The sequence below is a fragment of the Engraulis encrasicolus genome, unplaced genomic scaffold, assembly GCF_034702125.1.
Source record: "Engraulis encrasicolus isolate BLACKSEA-1 unplaced genomic scaffold, IST_EnEncr_1.0 scaffold_27_np1212, whole genome shotgun sequence".
NCBI classification, from domain to species: Eukaryota; Metazoa; Chordata; class Actinopteri; order Clupeiformes; family Engraulidae; genus Engraulis; species Engraulis encrasicolus.
The window spans coordinates 3,050,153-3,074,256 of record NW_026945566.1 but is presented as its reverse complement, the minus strand read 5'-3'; the positions used below and the strand labels follow the sequence as shown (position 1 = coordinate 3,074,256).

The 24,104-nt window shown below is 41.1% G+C and overlaps 1 pseudogene; it reads right to left on the bottom strand.

Annotated features, from left to right (window-relative positions):
• Nucleotides 1-2,363: 2,363 nt before the first annotated feature.
• The window catches only part of LOC134443007 (NACHT, LRR and PYD domains-containing protein 12-like), a 56,283-nt pseudogene continuing 34,542 nt past the window's right edge, over nt 2,364-24,104 (bottom strand).

Below are 24,104 nucleotides of genomic sequence, written 5' to 3'. Positions count from 1 at the left end.
TATTTTACATTGTGCACATGGTTTAAAAGCTACAGGCAAAAATGTAGCTAAAATTTTGACCTGTTGGTGGCGCTACAGAGTTTGAGCTGGGGGTCTGATTTTTTTTTCAGTAGGTCATAAGATGGACATCTATGTGTGTAACAAATCCTAGCCGAAACCGACAAAGGGTTGCTGAGATATGACCTCACTTCCTGTTTTGCCACTTTTACAACAATTTTGATTGGCTGTCACGGCTAAACGATAAAAGATATCTAATATTTCTTGAGACCCCATACAAACCTCAGTACAGAGATACAATATACCGAATTTCGGGCGAAATGGTCAAAAATTGCGGGAAAAATAGCATTTTTATTGAATTTTACAAAATTCAAAATGGCGGGAAAACTATCCAGGCAGAAAATGACGTCATAGGGTGCGTTGGATTCGTCTTGGCCCAAGGATTCCAGGGATACCAAGTTTATGAAAATCGGCCCAGCGGTTCAAAAGTTACAAGCAGAAATGTACCTGCAACTTTGACCTGTTGGTGGCGCTAGAGCGTTGGGGCTGGGGTCCTATAAATTGCTGTGGGTAATGCTGAGACTGCCCCGAATGTGTGTGCCAATTTACAGCATTTTTCTATGTATGGTTCTATGGGCTACCATAGACTTACAGTGAATTTTACAAAATTCAAAATGGCGGAATTTCCCTTCTGCGTTGACATAACTTCATATAGTGCGTTGAATTCGGCTTGGCCCAAGGATTCTTGTGATAATAATATATTTTACATCGTGCATATGGTTTAAAAGCTACAGTCAAAAATGTAGCTAAAATTTTGACCTGCTGGTGGCGCTACAGAGTTTGAGCTGGGGTTCTGATTTTTTTTGTGGTAGGTCATGGGATGGATTACTATGTGTGGACACAATCCCAACCTAATTCAACAAACAGTTGCTGAGATATGACCTCACTTCCTGTTTCACCACTTTTACGACAATTTTGATTGGCTGTCACGGCAAAACTATAAAAGATATCTAATATTCCTTGAGACCCCATGTGTAGCTCAGTCTAGAGATACTATATACCAAGTTTCGGGCGAATTGGTCAAAAATTGCAGAAATAATAGCATTTTTATTGAATTTCACAAAATCCAAAATGGCGGGAAAACTACCCTGGCGGAAAATGACGTCATAGAGTGCGTTGGATTCGTCTTGGCTCAAGGATTCCATGCATACCAAGTATGAAAATTGGCCCAGCGGTTCAAAAGTTACAAGCAGAAATGTACCTGTGACTTTGACCTGTTGGTGGCGCTAGAGCGTTGGGGCTGGGGATCTATAAATTGCTGTGGGTAATGCTGAGTCAGGCCCGAATGTGTGTGCCGATTTACAGCATTTTCCTACGTACGGTTCTATGGGCTGCCATAGACTTGCAGAGGGATAAGAATGGTGACTAAATAATAATAATAATAATGAAGAAAACCTACTAACTCTATAGGGGCCTTCGCCAGCTTCGCTGCTTGGCCCCTAATTACACGTACACTTGTGTTATTAATGATGTGAATCCTATTTGTTTTGTTTCATTTCTAAATAAATGTTGGCAAAAATGCATGGATAATTGGATGGATAGATCATTTACTATGGAATTATTGTATGCGTCATTGATTTGTGAGGCTACTTTGATAATGTTGTTTCTTTTATAATGGGTACTGTAGGCCTTATAATATATAGCATATCACGTGAGAGTGGTGCTTCAGGCTGAAAGTGTAGTGTGGCCACCTGGTCTCTCTTGGGAAAAAATGGTCGTTCGGTGGTTGGGTTTTTTTTGTGTGTGATCGGGGTTGGGGGGGGGGGGGGTAGGAGGAAGGGGGGCCCATTGATATTTTTTTGTCCCGGGCCCAGCCAAACCTGTCAGCGGCCCTGATCGCTGGAGACAAATCTGTCCGAGACAAGATGTGAGACCTCAGCAGGGTGCCTGTTCAGATCCCACAGCTCATCCCCAGAAGAGAGAGGATCTAAACCCAAACCAGCATAGGCAGGACTTAGACCATGAGCTCCAAAGCCAGACAGTGATCAGCCCAGATCCCAAACCACCAAGATCAGGAAGTGCAATGAACAGCAGCCTTACCATGATCTGATCTAATATGGATGTCAGAGGATGTGTATGTGTCTATGTGTGTAAATGGTGTCTACATGTAGGCCTATTCTAAATGAGATGTGTACCACACAGATTTCAGTAATGTCAAACCTGATGGAACTGACTGTCCTGATGTGAAAACATAATATTATCCCTATGGGACAATGAAGAATCTGATCTAATCGAATAATTTACATAATGTACTATCTACATTGGCCCTAAAGTCTGGCAACTCTAGAGTAGAGTAGAGTAGAGTAATATTTATTAAGCTTAATCCCTAAGGAAATGTAGGTGTCTGGTAGCATACATACAAAACAAAGATTATATCACATTAAACATTCAGATATAAAAAGTGTGTCATAGCAATAGTTGTTACTGATTGTTGGAGGAGGGATGGAAGGGGGATGGAAGGGGGCATGGCGGGGGGGAGGAGGGGATTTATGCGGTCCAGTCACCAATAACAATCTCTTTCCTTGTGTTCTTCTGAGTTGTTGAGTTAAATAGACGCCTTGGTCATTGGCTGGTCTTATTGTCTATACACAGGTTCATATAGAGGTTCATATACAGAACACAGTGCATCCACAAGCCTGGCTAAAATATCATTACAATATTCATACAGTATAAACATGTGGCATGCTGTATGGAAGAGATGGCTTCGGGTCTCCATGTGTATGAGGCTGGGAAGGTCCCTGTGTGTGGAACTTGGAAGGGCTCTCTGTGTGTGGAACTTGGAAGGGCTCTCTGTGTGTGGAACTTGGAAGGGCTCTCTGTGTGTGGAACTTGTTAAGTCCCCTCCATGTGTGTGCGCTGGTTCCTCATGAGCCTCCCCATGCGACTCAAGGCGATGGCTCACCCACAGCTGGGATTCCTCCATGTTGGGAACACACCCACATGAAATATGGGGGCCAAGCTACCACCATCTGTAAGGTTAGTTTAGGTTTTAGACTGTACACACATAGTAACATACAATATACACATAATGTGAGACACTGACACAATGGATGTATGTGAGGGATACCATTCCCTGTCCCCCAACTTCTGTCTGACCTAGACTCTGGTCTCTGTTGTCTATTAACAATTTTGTGTTATTTTGTTCACAAGTATTACGTATTTAATTAGTAATCCCTTCCATCTTGCAGCTGTTATATCCACCATATTATTTAAATGGGGATGAGGTCACCAGTGGAGAATTCCATATTGAGGCATAATGGAGAATTCACCAGTGGATAATTCCATAGGCCGGACAGGTGCTGCAGGACACGCGTGCACGGGCACATTTTGTGCACAAACACGTTTTCATGTGAATTTTTTGTCAATTTTGCGTGGGGAAGAACAACTCACACAAAGTACGCAGACGCATGTGTACGGTGCAATATTGAGGGCTCAGTACAATGTCAAAGTTCAAGTCAAAAAGAAGTAAAAACAATAGCTTGAAGGATATTCTTCTTTTTTGATGTGTGAATGAAGGGTGGTATAACCTACCCATTTTGAACCATAATAGTTTTAACTAGATTGTATTTCCTCACAGAAAATGCTGGAGTATCCTTGCCCGTGATGCTTTCGTTGCCCTTCATGCATAGGTTGCCCTTCATGTATACACAACATACAGGCTGCGTTCGTAACAGTGAAGGTTGCGGACTGGACATAGAGTCATCAAGTGCAATTCCAATCGAAAAATTGCTTTCTTTCCTCCTTTGGCAATTGACTGTATTTGTCTGCGTAGCATCAGATGCTGACTTTGTGCTGCCTTCTACCCAAAATGCTGTGCGCCACTTCCCTCTCAACGAAGAACATGAAAACAAACATGGTGACCACCCAAGCTACTACTACCTTAAAATTATCTTTATTCTGACTCTAATCTACTTCGGCTATAAATAGATTTAGCGACCGCATATTTAGATACTACAATGTTGATGTCAGCCCGTCAGCTAAGCACTAACATGATGAACGTAATTCCCGCCATGGAATCGCTGTAACATCAAATGCACAAGGAAGCGCACTCGTTAGTGCTATTCGTAACAACCGTCTCATCAGCTAACTTCACATATCTGATCAGAGACCTGTTTATGCAGGAGGGGAGTCACCAAGCCGGGACCCACTAGTTTGACGCCCTTTCGATACTGATGTCTTACGTCACATGGTAATCAAACATTTCAAACAAGCGATTTGCGATTAGGGTTAGGTTTAGGTTTAGGGTTAAGGCTAAGGTTAGGATTGGGATTAGGGTTGTATGACTTAAGACATCGGTACCGAAAGGGCGTCAAATTAGTGAGTCCCCACCAAGCCACTGCCTTCCATTTGGAATTGGTCCACAGCTAACCGTCTAGGTATGAGCTAACTTCCTGTTTGGCATCTGCCATATTGCATCTGCCACTAACACATTTTCACTAACTCTAGCCCAATCACCAGTGGCCGATCAGTACTTACAGTAATTTCTTCAGTTTACACTCTGGATTCCTCTGAAGATCAACGAGAGGCACAACATGTGATTGCATCAGATTGTTCTCCATCAGATCCAGATGAATCAGACTTGAGCCTGAGCTGAGGAATGAAGCCAGAAGGGAACAGCTTTTCCCTGTCAGCTTACAGTTACACAGCCTGGGGACACATCATGAAACATCTCAACACACTGACTGTTTCAATACCAACACTCACACACTTCTTAAACAAAGACCTCACTCCCTCAACACAAATCTATGAAGCAACAGGTATTGTGACATTCATGAACGAATTGATTCTTTTGAACGGCTCCTAGACATGAACAATGGGAACCGAGTTGCGGCTGGAGAGCAGTTCTCCATTTTTTCATTCAGCTTGGATCATGCGATCTTCATGTAACTGTGCGATCACACCGCTGGAGGTGAAAGACCTACAACGTCGCCTGCAAAGCACAGGTCAGGGGCGTGAACGCGGCAAACGATTCAACCTGAAGCGTTCGACCAGGAATCTCGACCAACCCAAGTTTTAGATGAAGTTCTACTTTTGACGCCCAAGGCTTTTGACGATTTTGACGCCCTCGGCTCTAGAAACGCTTTTGCGGCTTTTAACGCTTCTGCCACCTGCTCTCCCATACAAAGTCAACTACTTCCGCATCTTTCCACGCATTCAACGCCGGCGGTGTGATCGCATGGTAAGTTCTCCAATTTAAAAAATAGGAGTGCCTCTGCTTCAGAGAGCAGCAGGGATGGTCTTTTAAAGGAGGACAGTCAGTCATTGTTCATTAAAAAAGAGCAAAAATTGGCTCCTTAAATGTTAGCTGGCGGAACATTCGGATTTGGGATTGCTGATGAGGTGGAAAAGGAGAGACAACAAACGGATCCAGTGACTAAAATCAGAGAAGTTTTAACATGAAAAAGGATGGAGAGACTGGGACGAGAGTTCAACAGGCTGTGATGACCATGACAGGCCAATAAAGAAAAAATGTTAAAGGTCGGAGAAATATGCGAGTAAGGCTAGCGGTACGCTTGCTGCGAGCTGTAAATTACGTGCGTCACCACCATACCTGTCAACTTTGTGCTCGCAAAATTCATCAAATTCTAAGTATTCATTATGACTGGAAAAATTGCACTTTTCATACATGAAAAGGGGGATCTTCTCCAAGGTCCGCCATTTTGAATTTCCAAAAATAGCCATTTTTAGCTGTTTTCCATACTAGAAAACAGTTGTTTATTACTTAGTAAATTTTCATGTAAAGATCAAATTTGGCAATAGGCAGCCCAGTTTCAATGAGCAGCATAGTTGCAGTACCTTTTTTGACCATTTCCTGCACAGTGTCCCTTTAAAGGGGTATGCCACTATTTTGGGGCTTAATACAGTTAAAATCGTTGGCTGGGGTTTATAAAGGTGGTAAAGTGCGATCCATTCCCTACTACTAGATTACTTCAGAGACGCACCAACAAGACGGAAGAGCGCGGTGTGTGGAAGATAAATATATATATATGAAATAAATTATATAGCTGGCCCAATTTAAAGAAAGTGAAAAGAAATCTTTGAATATTCTGTACTCTCTGCCTGTAGCAGCCACACCTATAGCTATTCACATGCAAAGTACCGGTGCTTGAGTGGCTATTCAGAGGTGATAACACGCCCCTTTCATCTAGGATAAACCAGAGCCATCTAATAACAGAGTTACGTCATTCCCATAGACCTCTATGTTCCAATCGTTCCACAGCAATGGCGGCTCTCATGGAGCCTCACGAAGCGTTAACATGGAAATCCCCATTGACTTTAGTTCCATTAGAAGTATTTACTTAGTTCTAGGAGGTGGCCGTAGAACACAGAAAATGTGGTAAAGGTAATGTAATTTGTTTGTACTTAATCTTTGTTTGGTATGTGATGGTTCTGTGTTAGTTTCCAACGAACAGAAGTTTACTGTTAAGAAACATTTCAATCAGAAGAATCACATCACCAACCGACTTCCTGGTCCCTGGTTTGCGCAACTCTTATTAGACGGCTCTGGGATAAACACAGCCATGCTGCTCACTTGGCCACAGGACAAAGAGAGTGACAGGGGGGTGTGCTATCAGAGCACATGGAGATTGTCAGGGGGGTGTGGGCCATTAGAGGTTTATCACACCTATCTCATTAGTATTCAAATGAGACAGGCAGTGGCCTGACATAGTGTTTCTTTTTTGCATTTTGTATGAAAACAACAAAACATTTCTAAATGCCCTTTTTACTTTTATGCAGCCAACACATTTGTTTACAAGATTCAAACTTCAAAAGTCTTGGTTAGACATATTTATTGTGTGTTTTCTTGCACTTTTTGAATACCTCTGATACCTGTTTTTTTGTACAGTTGTGTTTATACTCAAAACGTGTTTGTATGACATTTTCTTTCAGATTATTTCTTGTCAGGCTTTTCAGAATACAACTAGTGTTGGGAGTAACTCGTTACAAAAGTAACTAATTACTGTAATGCATTACCTTTTTGAGTAACGCAGTAATGTAACTGATTACAGGGGAAACAATCGGTAATATGTCCTCGTTACAATGCAAGTAACTTGCACATTACAACACATTTTTTTCACCTAAATTTTGTGTGGGTATTTTGTTTTCTTTATACAATGTTCGCGGATCACCGCAAGATCAGCTATTGCCTACGATAGCCTACGTCCGCGCAGAGATTTTAAAGTTTCACGCAGAACATTGCTTCCTCTTTCATGCTTCGTCTCTCGAAATGGCAGGCTGACAAAGGATGACCGATCCAGAAGATGCATCCCATTCGCACGAGACAGGGACACGGCAGGGTAGGCTATAAGACGGGGGGGAGGGATGAGTACGTTGCACTCCCCTCACTTTTGTTCAACTAAACATCACTAAAATTGAAATAAATCAATTTGAAATAAAATATTATAGGCCTCTTGGCTCATTAATGCTTATTATATTTCATTGTAGCTTCAGCTGTAGGCTACTTATCAAGCCTCAACTCCACTATCGTCCTTGGCATTGTTCAACAACGTTTATGACAAAATCTGGCGCATATGGGGGGTTGGGGGGTCGGACATAAAAAAAAGAAATTGAAAAAAAAATTGGAAATAAAATTAAAAATCCGACCGGACGATGACCAAACCTGACAACCAACCGGAACCAAACTTTTATTTTTCTTAGGCCTGCTGCAATATGTGGGTAAGACGCAATTCCTGAAAATGTTGGTTTTCAGTCTGCAGGCTTCCAAAACGACTTGTGGATGGCAGGTGAAAGTCATGCCACCTCATAGATTTGCACTTTCCAAAGTACTTTCCAAATCCTTATTTCCAGTCATTTTGGCTAAAGTAACTAAAAGTAATGCAAAAGTAGTGTAATGCCTTACTTTAAAAAAAAAAGTAATGTTGTAATGTAAGGCATTACTTTTAAATGACAGTAACATGTAATAAGTAGTGCATTACAGTTTTTGAGTAACTTTCCCAACAGTGAATACAACCATATATTTCACTTTTGCATAGATGCTTACTGTTAGTTGAAAATACTTGAAAATGTCAGGGTGGTGCAAGCAGCCTAAAAGCCTCTGAAAGGCCTTAGACCTAAGAGGGTTAAGTCCCAAAATAGTGGCATACCCCTTTAACACTGATATATTCAAGGCTGAATGTATAGTGTCCTACCCTCACATGTGAACCTTTCCTGGTCTGTTTCTCCCTTAATATTAGTGTCAGATTCAAACCAATGCAGTTCTGGGGTGCTACCTTGCTACTAAAGAGGCACACCAAGTATGATTGAAATCCGTGTCGGTCCGGTCCCAAAGTGTCTGATTTCACGTGAAATAACCAATATTGGAACGCACCCATGGATCCAGGAAATACACAGGGTTGAAGTCTTACTCTTGAAATCTTACTCTAGTAGAGGATGTTTGGGTGAGTGGAGTGGACTCTAGCTGTATACCTTCTTTGGCACAGCCTGAATCAGGCTGGCGAAGACTCTACAACTGACTGCGTTTCTAATCTAACTGTGCTAGGGATGCAAATTATCGATTAATTCATTCATCATTAGTTCATAGCCTAATCGATCGACTTAAGATTAATTGATAAGCGGCGTTTTCCCCCCGAGATCTCAATGTTTCTTGAAAAAAAGCCTAAATTTAAAGTTTTTAATTCAAAATTGAGATAAAATACCACATTTAATCCAAAGGTGATTTAAATCTTCACACCCCTCTTCACACACACTCTACACATGCCGATTTCACCTGGGTCTCTTGTCAGTTGAATTGTTGATTAATTGCGATTCATGTTTTTTAATCGATTAACGCATTCATCGATTAAAGTCGATTAATCGTTTGCATGCCTAAACTGTGCACTACTAAAGTTCTCTATGCCTCGTTTTACATGTGTAACCCGAGTACTGTTGTCAATTGTCCTCCTTCAGCCACCATAGCTTACAGGTAGCATGCCAGTGGCTACGCACTAGCTTTTCATTCATAAAAAGGGCTCTGACTGACCGGTCACACACAAGCCCTGCTTTGCTGCGTTTTGCCCCGGTCCTCGCTGCTATACTGGAAGCGTAAGCGTTTAGCTTCCGCAGCATACGAAATTCCTTTTGGGTAGATGGGAATGCCTGCCCCGAGGGTTTTGTCAGGAATAGCTGTAGCTAGCTGCTAACACTGTTAATGGCTTTAATCTCTGCTGGCAGCTAACTAGTGCAACTATTTTATAAACAACATTGCATGCTTTTAAACACCCCCCAAATAGTTTGTGTTGAATCCTAAGTCCATTTTAAGAGTAAGACTACAAAAAAGTTTTAAGCAACTTCAAGACTTATTATTGGTTGTTGCATATGATCAACAGAAAAGCAAATGTGCTGTTTTCCTGTTGAAAAAAAAGGTGTCGTCACAGTCCCTTCCAAGAAAATCTGTGGCGTCGTCTCTTCCGTGTCCACTACACTTGCAACTTCTCATTATGATTGTCAGAGCTGCTCAGCTGTTACAAGTAGGTGACGTTTTAGCTTTGTTTGAAAAGTATTATCCCCAGGCTTATTGGTTTTCTCAGGTAATGTCATTTAGCCTAAACAAAAATGCCAAGGAGACCAAGGCACAATCCCTACTTCTCCAGGAAAATGTAGCCCTATGAGACATATTTTCTCCCCTCCTGTCACTGTAAACTAAATATCTGTTGTGTGTGTGTTTTGTGCATAGGCCAATTTATGATTTCTTTGTTGTTATTATTTTCTCCCCCTTATTTGTTTAATATTGTAGCGCCGAGCCCCTTGAGTGGACTGTGTGTGTGTGTGTTTCCCCATAGGATTCCCTCTCTGTCTATCTGTGTGTGTGAATGGTGAATGTGTGTGTATCTGTGCGCGTGAATGTTGTTCCCCACTCCCTTGTGTGTCTTCTAGAATTTTGTGTGTGCCAATGAGTCTTGGGGTGGGTTCTGATTGGGGGGAGGTGTCCGGGCGGGAATAATTAAGGAATTAGATAGGATGGGTATTGATAAGGGGCGGGGTGATTGACAAGTTATCGATAACGTTCATAACGGTTAGGCAGAACTGAGAGAAACTAATTTGAGTGTAGACGTGTGCGAGTGTGGGTACGAGTGTTTTAGATTAGTGACTGAGTAGTGTTTATTATTTTCTGTGGGACACCTCCTTTTGCCCGTTTTAGAGTGTGAGAGAGCAGGGAAATAAAAAGAAACCGGTAACTGTATCTGCTGCCTCCGTCATCCCTTTGAAGTGGCTAACGCTCGGCGCTACAATATCAAAGGCCATTAGGGCAGATGTCAGTGTCTAACACTAACATGTAAACATGTTAGTAAACATTAGTGTTGTGTTAGCATTCTTGGGGGGTCAGCTCTATGTTCCCACGGCCCATTGGTCCCACATTGCTAAGACTTTTGTGTTTTTTCAAAATTAGGCCCATTGGTCCAACAGCCCATTGGTCTCACATCAATAAGACTTTTTAATTCATATTTAGGCCCATTGGTTCCACAGCCCATGGGTCTCACATCTTTTAACATTACTCTCACATCACAGAGACTTTTAACATTATTCTTTAGGCCCATTGGACCCACAGCATATTCCTGCTGCTTCATGTTACCACATTTCTAAGAAATTATTCACATTTAGCACCGGGAATGTTCCTCAACTATATCCTATAAATATATTTTATTTCATGGTAGCTTACCACCGGGGCATGAATGTTCAAGGGGGCTGTTCAAGTGCGCCACCCCTGACTGTGAAGATATTTTATGGGCCACTTTTTATTGTGTAAAGGCAATTTGAGTAGACATGAAAGACATATTGTTATTGTTATTATTAGTAGTAGCAGTACAGTTGTAGGTGCTTTTCTGCTTTTGGAAATGAAGCTAAAAAACTGAGCTGAGGAAATTATATAAAAAAAGTTTAACATGTGTAGGCCACGCCGTAAAGGGTTAAATGTCTTTACACTCAGAAATGTGGGAACAGTGACTTGTGGAACATATAGGCCTCAGGCCTAAGCTGGGGGGCCATTGGGCTTTGGGACCAATAAGTCTTAAAAAATAATAATGTTAAAAGTATTTGTGATGTGGGACCACTGGGCTGTGGGACTAATGGTCTGAGAGACCAATGGGCCTAAAAATTAGCAATGAACAATGAAGTTTTGAGAAACTTTGAGCCCCGTAAATGGGTGGAAAATAGAGATTTATTACGATGGCTACTTCTATACTGATAGAACCACAGCAAAAGAGAAATGTTAGCACTGGCTAACTAGCGCTGGATTTCTCAATGCAAGGCACGAATGGAGTTGAGGTACAGTATGTGCCCAGAGTTATCCCTCAGCATAATGTTTTTACACTAGGCTATTTAAGCCATTTTACACCAGATTTCTCCTTTAAGTGCAGTGCAAACCGTGAAGTACGCGGTGCAAAAAACAGACTGGGTATGTTTAAAAAGGGTGATGTGAAATTTGAAGAGGCAGACAGGAGGTTGTGTGCAAATGTCAGTGGAGCTAAAAGTAGTTCTAGGGATAAAGCATGGCAACAGGCAAATTTGGCAGCACTGAGAGAAAGGAGGGCTGAATTTTGTTGCCAGCGGCAGAGGATGGCCCTTTTTTAGGGGGGGGGGATCTCGATAGTTTGTCACCTTTTCAACCCTCCTGAATTTGCAGGTATGATTTGTGTATGTGTAGTGTCAAATTGGGTTGTAGCGTTGCTTCGTCTGTGCGACTGCACATCGCAAGCTAGTCGTGAGGTGAAATCGATCATTACCTCAGGTACACTTCACGATGAAAGACTCACAATTGACCTCCGATTGTGCAAGAAATCGGCCCGATTCCGAAAAAGTCATAAGAGGCACAACTCGTGGCAAAATCGTGCCAAAAGTTGCACAGTGTAAGCCTGACATTACCCAGATGAACCTGCTGATGTCCACTTTGTTGTCACATTACGCAGAGAAAAAGTATTTTTCAGTATTTATATGAACACATCATCCGGTTACAGAGTAGATGTGGGGAGGGCACTGGTATGGTTCTCTTCAGTCTAAATATGCTAGGTTTGTCGTAGATACCACTTGTAGTGTTTTCACTCCGACCAGAACAGAGCCGGTGCCAGTTGCGTTCGGCACTTAAGTGCTCATCTACGAACGACCCGTGTTCAAAAGGTTTGCATTGCGAACCAACTTTCCGGTTCGCGAACGCTAAAATCTGTGGCGTGAACACGACGGCCGGTTCGTGATTAGGTGCGGGAACGGGCACTGGTCGGGTTCTCAGCCGGCCTGAACCTTTCGGCCTTGGTGGGGTTTTGGAGCATTGTGGATCTCTACCTGCTCAGCTTATGCCCGCCCCTTCCTAGTCTATGAAAGGGCTGTCACTCACAAACACAAACACCTACCATACACTTGACGAAGACCGCTTGTGGCCGAAACATGTGTTAATAAATTAGTATACACCAATAGTGTGCAGATTTTTCTCCTCTCTTTTGATACTGCTATACTCACTGCAATGTCTCCAGTTGACAATGTGGATTTGTTAAGGCAGCTCCAAGGCATTTCACTCCTGAGTCCAGAAGATTATTTGTACTCAGGTCCAGCTGTCTGAGACTTGAGCCTGAGGCGAGGGCCGTAGCCAGAGAGGAACAGCCTTTCTTTGTGAATTCACAGCCACGCAGCCTGAGGAAACATCATGATAGTTAACACAGATTTGAAAACAGTGTACCTGAACCCACACAACGCCTTAAAAACATTGGCCAATCTAAGACACCCTCTAAAACACACACATACCCAGGGCCGTCGTTAGGCCTATTTTATGGGGGCTTTAGCCCCCCCTACATTAGTATTAGTCCCCCCTTTAACGATTTTGCAATTTTTTTTTTTTACATTTTTCCAAAAACAAATGCAGTAAAGCACTGAATACGAACCACCAAGAAGGCAAGTTAATCTGAATACAAGTTCATGGTTGCTTATTTATTGTTTAATGCCACTTAATCAATATCCACAATATCCTACTGCACAGCAATAAAAGCAGGGTGCACAGCAATATGTTATGCGGGGGGGAAACAGGTAGAGGATTGTGCTTTGTGACTAACAACACCTCGAGAAAAGTGTAATTACTTACACGGATGAAATCTTCAGACCCAAAGTACCAATTTTCACTCACAATACCCGTGTAATAAATCAATTTGACATTGTCTTGAAATTATAGTTGAGCTTTAATATTTGTCTTAACTAGGGGTCGACCGATACAGGTTTTTTAATGGCCGATGCGATACCAATATTTTTTTCATCACCCTTGGCCGATACCCGATGTCCGATACCCGATGCCGATATTGTTAAAAAGTGTTGAAAATGACAAAAAACAGTACTGTAACATTTAAAAAAAAAAAAATCCTATCCCATCACCTTTTCATCACACCATAACATGAATAACAGGAAAATAACTGTCATGTACAAAGCACACTGAGCAACTAGTTTTTCAACTTTTTCATTATAGCCTCCTAAAAAGTACATAAGGCATTAAAAATTCAGTGGTACAATAGCATAGAGCTTGCCTGTAAATTTGAAAAATGTTGGGAAGACCCCAAGATTATTATGGGTTTAAATAATGCCTATTTTTTTCACCTGTATAGGTGTACTTGATTTATGGCCTTTCACAAAACAAATCAAATCAACTAACAAACAAAAGCCCAGAATAACAAACCAAAGAAATGCAAACAAAACACATAGACAAGTAAAACCATGTTCTTATTTTCATATTATAAAATACATTGCAAATAATCCCACCAGTAAAAACACCCCTGTTCAAAATGGTTTGGTCCGCCAAACGGCGGACACCCCTCTATTTTACACAGATTGGAACATTCACTTGTTGCTGAACAAGGAAGTGGCAGCATGCCGGTGACCTGGTCAGTTAAATGTTACAGAACTGTTTTACACAGTATTTCTAACCAAATAAACTTCTATGAATTGAAATAGCCAGTTTGCAAGTGATGTTTGTTACTCATTGGAGATCGCTAAACAGATGGAAGTTGATAAATGAATGACGCTACGAAATGCGCGTTTTGAATCGCGGTGGAAATGTACACTGAAACATGCTGGAAGGCACTCGTTACAACGCTACACTAGGTAAGGGTTATGGCAACTGGGGGTGATAAATGACCGAACAATGAACCAGGGAAATAAAAACAGTAGGCTAGTTAACCAACGCTGGTTGGTTAAATGCTACAGAAATGGTTTACAATATTTTAATTTAGCCAGTTTGCAAGTGGTGTTTGCTACCTATTAGATGTCGCTAAAACAGATTGAAGTTGATGAATGAATGACGGTATGAAATGCGCATTTTGAAAGGCTGTGGAAATTAGACACTGAAACATATGCCGGTAGACAGTTACAACGGTAGGTAAAAGATGGCGAATGGTGGTGATTATTGACTGGACAATGAACCAGGGAATTAAAATCAGTACAGAAAATGGATGGAGCTGAAACATTCTCCCTTTAGGCCTATTACATGCACATGCCATGTCATTCAGTGTCCACATTAAAATATTATGCGTCTGAAAGTCTAAAACTTTGTGGCAGCCTGCAAGGCTTACTGTACTCAATGAGAGGGGGAGGGGTGACGCAGCAGCGTGCATTGCGGGTCTGCCAGCAACACAGAGCTGCCCGTCTGTAGTCAAAATCTCGGGGTGGGCGTATCGGCCAAAACCGCCTGCGTATCGGCCGATACCGATACACTTAATAAATGCAAATATCGGCCGGCCGATATATCGGCCGGCCGATATATCGGTCGATCCTTAGCCTTAACAGTTTGAAAACACACATGAACTGATTAAAATAGCTACTAATGGAGTAAAAATGACCTAATATCTGCCGGGGATGCATAGTTTTCCACGTAAGGAACCTGTTTGAATGAATCGCTTCCTGACCACTGCTTCTCCTGGAGACGCACAGTTAGTAACTCCTTAAAGTTCCCAGTCCTTGTGTAAATTATGCTCTCGGCATTTTTATCTAATCATTTTAACTTCCGTACATAATATTCATCAGTTGAAACATTTTGAAATGTTTTGTTTAGCTTACATATAAGGAATGTTCATTAAAATGTGAATTAAAAAAAAAATCGGTATGGTGCTCTTAAAATAATTGTTCAAGAAGACGCTTTTGCACACCTCTGTAGGTGGGCAGGTGCGTAGGATATTATCCCAGTGGGGTTGTCATTCAAGTGTAAAGAAATCCTGCATACTGTCCATTCCACCAACAAACTTTAATACAACATGAAGAAGGTTGGATGACCGAAACAATGTATTAAAGTATGTTGGTGGAATGTGCAGTGTGCAGGATTTCTTTGCTCTTAAAATAATTAATTCATAGACAAAACCTTAGCAGGTGCACTGAAAAAAAAATCGGCGCGCACTTTTTATTCCTCTAGAGCTAAGCCACCCTTGCCTCTCAAACCTAGTGACGGGCCTGCACATACATGTACATAACCTAAATACATACATGAAACGCATTCATTCCACCAAATAGACAGACCAACACAATCAATGCGAGCACAGATACACTTACTATACCCCCACTGATACTCACTTTAGAGTCTCCAGTTGACAGAGTGGATTTCTTAATGCAGCACAAAGAAGTGTCACACCAGAGTCCTGTAGATTATTCCAACTCAAGTCCAGCTCTCTGAGGCTTGAGTTTGAGCTGAGGACTGAAGTCAGAGGAGAGCAGCTTTTCTCTGTGAGGTCACAATTACGCAGCCTGGGGTTCAAATAACACAGGTAAGGCAGAGATTGTAAGATTCTGTACAGATATGCAAACATAATTTCTCATGGAGACAAAAGGTGAACAGGTTCTTATCTGCATAAAGGGGCATATCAACCAACATCATAGCACAAGCCTTTTACTTTAATACGCTTTAAAATAATAATAATAAAATGTGTAGTGCATTGCTGTCTAACAGATTCAGTCATCCAAAAAACTGTGCTAAACACTAGATCAGTGGTTCCCAGCCTTTTTCTTCAGGGATCCATGTTTTTACTATTGTAAGCTTTGGTGACCCAACCACACGAGCGCCGCACGAGACGGAGTCACAAGATGCCTAAGTGAAGATTTTCAGACCATGGGAAAATAGTGTGTGTCCAGAGACATTTGAATAGGATGTACAAATACGTATATGGTTTAATTTTTCACTGCAATCTTTCAGAATCTGCCAACACAGACTCACCTTAAATTGAACACATTGCGCAACTCTTAAAGATTTTATATGACCATGTCCAGTTCAGCAGGGTGTTGGTAACTAAAATGGTTTCATGGTTCATGGTTAAAATTATTACATTAGCAATTTTGCTAGTGTTGGCATGCTATTTGCTACTACATTGACATTTGCCTGACTTGCCTGAAAGATCTCAGAATTCAAACTGTACCAACTTACTGTACACAATTAGGTTTGGCATAGTCACACATTCAAGTACACATTTCAAAAAGACCCCCCAACTAGGTAGGTATGGCCGACACGAAACAGGCGTTTCGAGGTGCTGTCGAGACTTCCAAGCACAATGTTTCGAAACACTGCTCCAAACCTCATCTCAAAATTTTCATGTCATATGACTTTAAAGCAGGGGTGTCAAACTCATTTTGGTCCGGGGGCCGCATACAACCCATGTGGACCTCAAGCGGGCCGCATTAGTAACATCATCGCAAAAAAAAAACCGTAAAGCAGAGGATTAGTGTTCAGTACTATCACGTTTTAAGTGTGTTGAATATGTAGAAAGCAATGCAATACTGATAATCCTATGCAAAATTTCATTGACTTCATTCATTCATTGGCAGCCGTCAATTAATTAAATACGGGACAGTTCATTTTGGCGGGGGGTCTGGGTTTTTTCCAACAGAACATTTTGTATTTCTTAGATGTAATTTCCTGCATTTTCACACATTTTAACATCCCGTTTCCAGTTTCAGTTTTTAATAGTAACCAATACAAATACAATTATATTTATTATTTAATTATAACCAATACCAAAACAATACGAATAAGAAGTATTAACATTTGATCTCTATATATGAGGTCTATATATGAGCTTTATCAAATATATGAGCTTTATCAAATGCCTCTCAAAGTACAAATTCACCATAGAAGTGTGATGTGCACTTTACTACATACAGTATATACAGTATAGGGACCATTGGGTTAATGCCATGCAGGTCTCGATTTTGCCCCGAGTGGCGTAGTTGCGCATTTCGGTTATTTCATTGAAAAAAAAAAAAAAGTAAAAAATATTTATTTATTTATTTATTTTAACATACCGGCCGGATTGAACCCTTTGGCGGGCCGGATGCGGCCCGCGGGCCGTATGTTTGACACCCCTGCTTTAAAACTATGCTATGAGTCAGGCAAGAATCAGAAGCAAACTAGGAACTATTGTACGTGAGAGGTAACGCAACTGCGTGTTACCTGAGAGACCCGTGTTACATTAGAAGGAATAGCCTTATCCTGACAGTTGTCATTCTTAAAACTAATTTCTACTCTTGTTCATTTGTATCCATTTGCATCCTGGAGACGGTTTTCAGGGGCGGGTTTGGTCATGTTACCAGGCTAATGGCGTGGCAATAAGCGAACAGGGCAGCTTGGGGGGAGCGCGCTCATGACAATGATGTCAAATATCAAATGCGGAGGCATTATGCAGACCCCTCCAACAAGCATCAATGTGGATAAGCAACTGCAGGAGTTACAAGGTCCGGCTGAAGTCGCATTGATGACACGTCGTCGCCGCAGCATTACTGAAATTAGGTAAGTCTGACAAGATTTCTAACCATCATGCAACATTTTCATCCAGAATGCATTACTGTCTGCATGCACATGAAGGAAATCGAATGCACCTATTTCAATCCATTTTGAGTACTTAAAGAGATTGTACAGTAGCCTACCATCCTTTTGATGAATACCTACTCAGTGTTGGCGATTGTTGCACCAATCCTTAAATTAGCTAGGCAAAGCCTGCTGCTATTGTCCACTACCATCTTGTCCATGTCATCTTCTCCGAGTTCGTTCATAGCACTAAACATATGGTCACTTGCACTTGGGCCGTGTTATTGTAATGGTAATTACACCTTGGAAAAAGTATTAATTTGCCAGGAATCAAGTGAGGTAAACTTTAACCCCTTAAGACACAGCATTATAAATTAGTTACCAGAATGGCAATGAGAAAGTCGTAATGTATTACTAAAGGCCCCGTGCACTGTCATAGTAGTGTAGTACTATAGTAGTTAACTTTCAATGTCTATTACAGCATGCCACAGGAGGTACGGTGCGCATTAAGGGGCTATGTCCTTTTTACTAGAAGATAAATTGTTACCAGTTAAAAACCGGTAACTTGCATCAGAAAACTGACACAAGTGGTAGCTAGCGGGCCTAATATGTGTTATGGCATAGATATTTATATAATTTAATTTATCCAGTTATATCTTCTCAGAATTTGACTGCAGATTGTACAGAACATTTTTGTTTCATTCTATAAACTACTGCCAACATTTCTTCTGAATCTTGAATGAAAATATTGTCATTTACAGCATTTATTTACAGAAAGTTGATGAAAACAAGATGATACAGTATTCACTTTAAAACACCATAATAGTAATGTGTTAAGGTATTTGGTAGAATAACCCTGGATTTAAATCACATCATGTCATGCATCTTGGCACGCTCTCCACCAGGCTTTCACATGGTTCTTGAATGAATTAATTCCACCCGTGGAGCAGATTCTAGTTGCTAGGCTTGAGTCTGATGGCTATAAGTCATAAGCAACTCTCAGCACAGGTCCAATCGTTTCAAACCAAGCTGAATTCACGCCCGCCACCTAGTAATTGCTGCAGGGCATCGAGGATCCAGACCATGAATTAGGCCTACAAATCGTCCGGCTAGTATTGCCCACCCTCCACACTTGTTTTTACTTCTGTAACTATTGTTTTCCAACCTTTGTGTTTGAATGTATCTTTATGTTGCCTGTGATGCATCTTTGAATTATTATTCAATTTTTTTGCCTTTATTGTATAAGGAAATGTTAATAGTTTTCAAAGGTTTTATAATGTACAGTATACTAATGATGTTTTGTACAGTTGCTGATGTTCTTTCCAATGATGTACAGTTGTGTGATATTTTTTCAATCAAACATTTAAGTCCTACAAAGTTTGCCTAGTCATTCATCACAGATTATACTGTATTCTGAAGTAAAAAGTTGTCAAAAACCAAAACCAGATCCTTGAGTAGCTTCAGAAGCCTTGTGGAAAAGGGTGGATCGCACAAAGCCAGGTTATCTTGAAATGTGTGTATTATGCACTGTTCTACCACCTCACTGCACACAGAATTCTGTGTTGGAATACAGCCCTGTCCAGTAATCTTAATGTTCAAATATCCTGTTTGTGCCTCTGTAAATAAAACTATACTCACTCTAATGTATCCAGTTGACAGAGTTGATTTCTCAATGCAATACTAAGAAGTGTAACTCCTGAGTCCAGCAGCTTATTATTACTCAGATTCAGGTGTCTGAGACTTGATCCTGAGCTGAGGGCCGAGGCCAGGGAGGAACAGCTTCTCCATGTCAGGTTACAGTTATATAGCCTGGGAAAACAGCATGACAAATGTATAGAGTTGATACATCACCAATACACTGACTCTGTAACAACACATTCACATGTGGCGCGCACACGCGCACACACACACGTCATCCCTATGTTCCTCGGTCCTATGTTCCCCGCAACCGGGGAACTTAGCTTTTTTCAAATAACGGTTCTATGTTCCCCAATGCTTCCAAGTAGACAGCTGCCGCATAGCAAAGCACAGGCTGTTGTTGCACCTCTGACAGGTTAGGTTTAGGAATAGTTTTGGTCAGGGCACAAATTTACAACTCAGAAACATTGCATTACTGACAGGTTAGGTTTAGGGATGGTTTTGGGAAGGACACAATTTGAAAACTCAGAAACATACAATGCGGGGAACATAGAACCCTTTTTGAGGAAAAGGGTCCTAAGTTCCCCGGTCCCATACAAAGACAGGGGAACATAGGACCCGGGGAACATAGGATAGGACCCGGGGAAAATAGGTACGTGTGTCGTGTCCCCCCCCACGCACACACGTTATGATTGATAGTGCTATACTCACTCTAGCGTTTCCAGATGACTGACTGGATTTGTCAGTGCAGCACTAAGAAGTGCCACACCCGAGTCCTGCAGATTATTGCTACTCAGGTCCAGCTGTTTGAGATTTGAACCTGAACTCAGTGCTGAAGCCAGAGAGGAACAGCTTTTCTCTGTGAGGTCACAATTACGCAGCCTGGGAAAACATCATGATACACCTCATCCATATTGACACTGTTGCACCAACCAGACACACACACACACAATCTTTCAACTTTTCTAAATGCCAAAATCCATGTAGTTATGTAATATGTGATCCTGGTTTCAGAGGGATTCAGTGAAAATTCACTGAAGCCAAATAAAAAGTAAACATTGCAGGTCCTACTGGTTTAGAAAACAGCATGTCACAGAAGTGAGTACACCCCTCACATTTGCGGAGATTTTGAAGTACAGTTGAGGACAATATTATTAGCCCCCCTCCTGAAATTAGACATTTCTCTTGATTTCTCAGTAAGAATTACCATTATTCACCGTTTCTGTTATTCTGGAAACAAATACACTGATGGAGATAATGTTCAATGAGTTGAATTTGGATTTTTCTATTGTTACGATGAGTTTAAACAAAAAAATGGCAAAAATGACGAGGACAAAATTATTAGCCCCCTGATCATTAATAGTCAATATGGCGCCATTTATAAACCAAAACTGATAACAGGCTCTGATAAGTTGCTACCTAGGTTGGCTCGTGCCCCACTAGGGATTTTGGCCCATTTCTTCACTGCAAAGTGTTCTAGCTGGTCCAAATCGCATGGATGCTGAGCATAGACATTAACCACAGACTCTCAGTGGGATTGAGGACTGGACTATGAGCGGGTGATTCCAATATCATGGTTTTAGTGTCCTTGAAGAACCTCTGAACTAATCTAAATGTATGCTTTGGGTTACAATGTTGTTGGAAGACCAAGCAATCCAGATTCAGACCCAGACTCCCTGTGTCTGAGGCTGAATAACAGACTAAACTTGATGCCCTTCCACTATGTGTAACTGTGGAAACTGCTTAGCCTCATTAGACCAAAGAAGCATTGGACACCTGCCTAGCTGATTGTTATTCACCTGGAGGTTTTTCCCCCCCCAAGAAAGACAGTTGTTAGGGCTTGTCATCATATTGGGCTTTGGGGCCATCATCACAGAAGAACCCCTTTACTAAAGGCAGTGCATATCAGAGTGTTATTGAGCTTTGCCTGTGAACATTTGAAAGTCAAAAATTAGTTTTGAACGTCTCTGCTTTCATCTGATGATATTCAATTGCACCTGCTTTGATGCATGAATTCTGCTTCTGTCAGGTGAAGAAAGGGATAGACCTTGAATCGTTATAAGATGGTTTCCACAATTAAACATGGTGGTGGATGCATCATTCTGTGGCAGCCTCAGCCACAGGAAACCTTGTTTAGGTGTACGGCACCATAAAAACTGAAAATTATGATAGAATGTGGAAAGTGACCTTGCAAAAATATGCTCATAGAGGGAGTTAAGATCTTCACTGGATCTTTCAATAAGATAATAACCCAAAACTTGCATCCAAAATAGTTCAAATGTTCTTCAAGGATACTAAAACCATGGTCATGGAGTGGTTCAGACGTCAATCCTTTAGATAGTATTTGAAGAGTGCTGGAAATGAATGTCCATCCTCAACATCCATGCAATTTGGATCAGCTTAACTATTTGCAATGAAACAAATGGGCCAAAATCCCTGGTAGGACATGTGCCAACATAGTTAACAACTAATCATTTAATAATAAAGCATATCAATGCCCGAGTGCTCCGATTCCGAGAAGTGCAGTTTGAAACATTTTCCGTGCTCGCGCTATTGTAGCCTACAGCTTCCACGTCCTAAAACCACTCAACTCATTATGTCAACACCCACCTGGAGGCATTCAATCCAAACTAAACCAGTCTAAACGAATCCCTATTTATTTATATGGCCATAAATCTACAGAAACACCTGTCAAAATACCCATATTTAACTTACTTGCAGACGGCCATCCAAAACGGCCTAAGCTTTATTTTGGGGGGTGGGGGTCGTCATTATTTGATCCGCAAAAAGTCAGACCCCCTCGAAACGCATTGGATAATTCGCACACTCTATAGGCCTACTTCAAACGATGCAGTGTTGTTGCTCCAACCACAATTTCGTTGCCTTCACTGACGATGACAATAAACTCCTTGAATCTTGTATTCAGGGCTAGCGATTTGAACTAGCAGGCTAGTGCACTACTTAGCAGGGCAAACATTCCCAAATTGAGCTGATGAAATCTCACCATATTACAGCATTTTCTTGTTAGATGATCTTTTGTGTGCCTTATGCTGGTACTGTGAAAGCTGATCACATAACCAAATTGAAATGGCTGGTACATGGATAATCTCTGATTTAGCATTTTGGGGCCAAGCTACTGATGGCTATGGTTAACTGTGCTGTCTATGTCATATCAACTTCTCTCAGCTATTATTTGCTTAGTAGGAAATCAGTTTTTTGTGGTTAGATTTTTTTTTTGCTACTGCTGAGATTCTTATTGATGGAGATGATTTATATTTTACGATGTCGGCAGTCACCAAATGCAGTTAATGAGTGAACTGACAGCAGTGATAGTGAGATGCTCAACTAATGTTGCTCGGATGGTGATTGTCGTTATTGTAGTTGTTTTGTCAGTCAGCCCTGTCAAACACGCAACATACACAGCATTCCAAATTATTATTCAAATCAAATTGTTCACCGATTGCTAGAGCTGTGTATCAGTTCAAATTACACGACTCAACTCAATTCCAGTTCTTAAGATTCATATTCAATTATCACATTTCGATGCAATTCGTTTCCTTCTGATCAGATCTCAATTTGGGTTAATGTTATTACAATCATTTTTTGAGCTGTTACCTTCAATTGTTCTGACCTTCAATTGTTCTGCCCTCCAAATGGTTTACATTTGAATGTATTCAGTAAAGAAAAAACATGCACACCCGTCTCAAAATGAGTGCAAGACCAGCAAAGTCACATGAATATTGAATATAAAGTCTGCACACCAGGCTCCCGTTTCTTTTCAGTTAATGTGACATGCTGCCCGAAACATCACATTAAATGAAAAGTAATGGGAGCCTAGTGTGCAGACTTTTTCAATTTGCATTTGAACTTGAACACCGCTTCCAATAAAATTATTGTTATTATTATTATGATTGTTGTTATTATTATTATTGTTGTTAGGCAATGACATATAATTTGAAATCAATACCCAGCTCTCTTCTCATGCCAACTAAAGACTCAAAAGATCAGTGCACATGCACAGACACATGCCCACTCTGTTAAACAGAGGCTATGATTGATCATTCTATATTCATTTACACAAACACATTGTAAATAATACTGAGCTCACAGTAGTGTGTCCAGTTGACAAAGTGGATTTCCTAATTCAACACTAAGAAGTGTAACTCCGGAGTCCTGAAGATTATTCCAACTTAGGTCCAGTTGTCTGAGACTGGAACCTGAGGTGATTGCTGAAGCCAGAGAGGAACAGCTTTTCTCTGTCACCTTACAATAACGCAACCTGGGGAATCATCATGATCAAATTCAACACACTGATACTAATACAGCACAGACACACATACACACAGGTACCCATGTGTACCCTTCATACTACACTGATATTCCTTTCTTTTTGTTTCTTTGATTTGCATTGATTTGCTTGGGGGGGGTCATTAAAAGCGCCCGCACCAATTTTGACGTCATATTTCAATTTATATTATGACTATGAAACTATGACTTTTCCTAAAATTGTGTTGCAATAATTTGTGTGTAGAGAGAGAGAGAGAGAGAGAGAGATTAGTGCAGTAGGGAGGAGCTGTGAAATGGAATTTAACGTGTCAAATTAATATTCAGCAGCAACAATTTGTGTCGGTTTTATGACAGGTATGTCTGATCAAAAATC